The sequence below is a fragment of the Arachis ipaensis genome, chromosome B09 (genome assembly GCF_000816755.2).
Source record: "Arachis ipaensis cultivar K30076 chromosome B09, Araip1.1, whole genome shotgun sequence".
Classification (NCBI taxonomy): Eukaryota; Viridiplantae; Streptophyta; class Magnoliopsida; order Fabales; family Fabaceae; genus Arachis; species Arachis ipaensis.
The window spans coordinates 81,173,711-81,178,518 of NC_029793.2; positions in this window are offsets into that span (position 1 = coordinate 81,173,711).

Consider the following 4,808-nt stretch of genomic DNA (forward strand, 5'->3'; position numbering starts at 1 on the left):
TCAACAATAAAATCTCAAGAAAGCATGTAACAATCATCAATAATCAAATTCATCAACAAGAAATAAAAATTGCACAAGAGAAGTAAAATTGAACTATAACTTGAAATATAAGAAAGAGTAAGAACAATGTAGCTATAAAGAGTAGTAAAAAAGGGATACTTACAATGGAAGCTAGCAAAATCCAAGATCAAAATTGAAATGGCACTTGAATGTAAAAAACCCTAGTATAAACCCTAATAGAGATGATGAAAAACTTAAAGAAAAACTCTACTAAAACTTCCTACTACTACTCCTAAGCTACCCTAATGTTATGCTATGGTATGGTCTTCATTTCCCCTTCCTTATGAGCTAAATGGCTTCAGAAATGGGCCTCCAAATCACCAAAATCGCGAGTCACGTGAGATTTTAATGAAGGCATGTGCGGCCACCTGTGCGTACGCACAGATGTGTGCGCACGCACACTCTGCCAAAATCTCTACCCATGCGTACGGACAGGGGGTTGTGCGCATGCATACTAGGCGATGCTTGAATGGACGAACGACGCGCGCAATGCGGCTCACGCGCACGCGTGGTTCTGATCTGATGGTTGTGCGTACGCACGTAGGTCTATGCGTACGCACACTTTGCTGAGCTCTTCTGCTTTGATTCTTCATGATTCCTCCACTTTGAATGCTCTTCTTCCATTCTCTCCAAGCCATTCCTACCTTATACCTCTGAAATCACTCACAAATAACATCAAGGCATCGAATGGAAGGTAAATGGAATAAAATTAATCAAATTAGGCATAAAAGAGCATGTTTTCATAATCAAGCACAAATTAGGAGGAAAGTTCAAACGCATGCTATTTAATGGAATAAGTGCAAGTTTATATGATGAAATCCATTCAATTTCAACCAAAAATCATCATCAAATATGGATTCATCATTGTGATACTTTTGAGACTTATCCGAGTTGTATTTGTCTTTTTTCTTTGTTTCTTTCTCTTTATCTCAGGCGTGGTAGTGAGAGTTTTGCCTAGGGAGTGTTTCCCTTAGTCGAGCATTTTCTTCCACGTTGATGTATTTTTTTGCTCATTCTTGTACCTCGTACAAGGAAGTCAGGTGCCTTTTCATATGGATAAGGAGAATGGTCCTTCCTTGAGGCCATTAACCAACCCCACTATGACCGCTTCTGTAGGCAAGTTTTGAATTTTCAGGAAGGCTTTGTTGAATCTTTTCATGTAAACTTGAAGAGTTTCTCCGACTTTTTGCTTGACCCCGAGGAGACTTGGAGCGTATTTGACCTTGTCTTTCTGGATGGAGAATCGGGTAAGAAAACTCCTTGCAAGGTCATCAAAACAAGTTATAGACCAGGGTGGTAGACTATCAAACCATTTCATCGATGCCTTGGTTAACATCGTCGGAAAAGCTTTCCAACGAGTTGCATCCGACATATCGGCCAAGTATATTCGGCTTTTAAAGTTTTTTAGGTGGTGTCTTAGGTCGGTCGTTCCATCATATAAGTCCATGTCAGGGATTTTAAATTTTTTGGGAACTCTAGCCCACATGATCTCTTCGATGAATGGATCTTCTCCTCCAAAAGGGGTGTCTTCTCGGTCTGCATGGTTGCTCCGACCTTTACGGTTAGCTTTCAGTTTTAAAAGATTTTTCTTTTAATTCCCCTCATCGTCGTACTTCTCTTATGAGGTCTCTTTCTAATTTTCATTATTGCTCTAGCTCCTGCTCGAGCTACTCCAGTTGTCCCTAATGTCCATGCACTAGATCCATAAGCTCTGGTTTACAATGTTCTCAAGTGGATGGATTTTCGAATGTTTTCTTCTAGGTTGGGGGTTTCGTGAAGTCTCCTCCCCATTGTGGTCGTCCGGTCTACCTTGCCATGGAGGTAGTACGAGCGCACGATCGTCATTGTGATATTCTGGCTCAAATTTGGATGTTGTATGTCCGTCTTCCAGACGATCATCTGCCATGATTAGGTGTAGACTTGTGGGTCCCCAACAACGGCGCTAATATTTCGAGGGTTACCTGAAACTGGGTTGTTTTGGGCCTAAACATGTGGTCTAGGCTCCTTTAGGGGTAGCGTCTGACGTCTACTGGTATTGAGGTACCATCGTCTGAGTTTCTCGTGACGATATAGGGGGTGGTACCTGCAAGAGACTCCGATGCTTAGGTTAGCAAGGGTTTAAGTAGGTTTTTGGTAGATTGAGTTCGAAGTATACTTGAAGAGACTGAAATTTTCGGTATAAAAACTGAAATTTTAGTTCTAATTTCTAATCATTAATAACAATATTGAATTCTAGTTCTTTAGTGTCACTTGCGGTACTTAAATAAAGAGTTTTATATTTTTTATTAATTAAATAATTTTTTGTTCTTTATTTATTATAATTTATATTAATGATTCAAATTTAGAATTTTTAGATTGAAAATTTAAAATTTTAAAATTTTAATTATTAAAATTTAAATAAAAAATATCTATAGTAATTATTATTATTATAAATATTTTACAACTTAAATATATTAAAAATAATTAATATTTGTTTTAATCAATTTGAATTGGGTGAATGGTCATCTCATTTGTCCGTTTAAACAAGTATTTAGAATTCGAATCTCGCCTTGTGTGTATAACAATCCATTAATTAGTGATAGACCCTTAAAAAATAGAGAATCAATATATGGTGGATTATTCATCAATATAGAGCATCGATATTTGGTGTGGCTATCTATATATAGAACACAGAAGACCATGATTATCTAACAAAATTAATTTTATTTATTGCATTCAATTTGAATAATTAAAAAATTATCTTATTTTAGTTTAGTCCTTAATTCACATGATTTAAATTTAACTCAATAAATATGATTTGATTTGATTTAATTATTAGTGAAAAATATCTAAAGAACCTATTTATTTCATTCAAAAAAAATATAATAATTTTTATAATTTTGTGTGGCTATCTATATATAGAAGGTCAAAAGACCATGATTATCTAACAAAATTAATTTTATTTATTGCGTTCAATTTGAATGAGTAAAAAATAATCTTATTTTAGTTTAGTCTTTAATTCACATGATTTAAATTTAGCTCAATAAATATAATTTGATTTGATTTAATTATTAGTAAAAAATATCTCGAGAACCTATTTTATTCATATATTTATTATTTTAATGATTAATTAATTAATCTAATTAATTAATTAATACAGATAATTAGTATAATTAATTTGGTTTAATAAATTAAAAAATACTAACAGAACATTAAAAGAAATAAATTAAAAAATACTATCAAATCAAATTGATATAAATTATAATAAATTATGTGATATTTAAATATATAATCAAATCAGTTAGTTGATATAGTTAATTTATCATAATAAATTGTATTTAATGAGTTAAAAGAAACAAATTGCTAAACACCCTCATAAGCATGTCACGTCAATTCTATAATTTAGTGCAAAAACCTAATTTTTATATAATAGAATAGATAATAAATAGAATATATGAGAATATGATATGTGACATATTTTAATTATGAAATTGGTATTATATAATAGATTTTTTCTGAATTCTTTTTGCTTGTTCGTTGCTAATTTTTACGTAATTACTTAATAATTTTCGCTTATAAGATTATCAACTACCTAATATTATGATTTAATTAATAAAAATGATGACATTAATATTTTTTCATAAGTCTTGTTATTATTTATAATTAGAAAATAGTCATAAATAAATTTATTTCCTTAATGAATGTTATTTTTGTTGTCAAATTCTATATTACTTTTAAAATTTTAGCATAATTGAGTCTAATTCTACATTTTGAAATTAATTTATCCGAAAAAATTAATATGTAAATCACATTATTATTACAAAATTACTTTTTTAATATAATTAGTGGTGCTTATTTGAACCATTAAATTTAGCTTCTAATGATATTAAAGTCAACATCTTTTATTATTTTGTGCCTTCAAAGAATTTACATGACTGACATAAAAATATAACAATTGAAAAAAAATTCATTACAATGGGTATATTCATTTTAATAAATATTCTTCTATCTAATATTATAAAAATATACATTGGCCACTTTGAATTACTACAGGTCAACTTCTATCCACAGTAGTAGAATGCTTAAATTGAGATATATTCATCAAATAAATAATTAATAAAATACTCATCCGTATTTTCTCATTTTGGATACATTTATATATAAAATAAATTATACATAAAGAAAAAAAAAAGAAGAAGAAAAGAAGAGTTGAAATAGCAAGAGCGATAAAAATTACGATTCTTATAATTTTGTGTGGGCATCTATATATAGTAGACCAGACAACTATGATTATCTAACAAAATTAATTTGTATTTATTGCACTCAACTTGAATAAGTAAAAAATTATCTTATTTTAATTTAGTCCTTAATTCACATGATTTGAATTTAGCTCAATATATATGATTTGACTTGATTTGATTTAATTATTAGTTGAAAATATCTCAGTTGCCTATTTTATTCATAAATTTATTATTTTAATGACTAATAAATTAATCAAATTAATTAATTAGTACACACAATAAATTTGGTTTAATAAATTAAAAAAAATAAATTAAAAAATACTAACAGAATATTAAAATAAATAAATTAGGAAATATTACCAAATCAAATTGATATAATAAATTATAATAAATTATATGATATTTAAATATCTAATCAAATTAATTAGTTGATATAGTTAGTTTATTGTAATAACTTGTATTTAATGCGTTAAAAGAAATAAATTGAAAAATACTCTTAAAAGTATGCCACGTTAGCTATTAATTGTA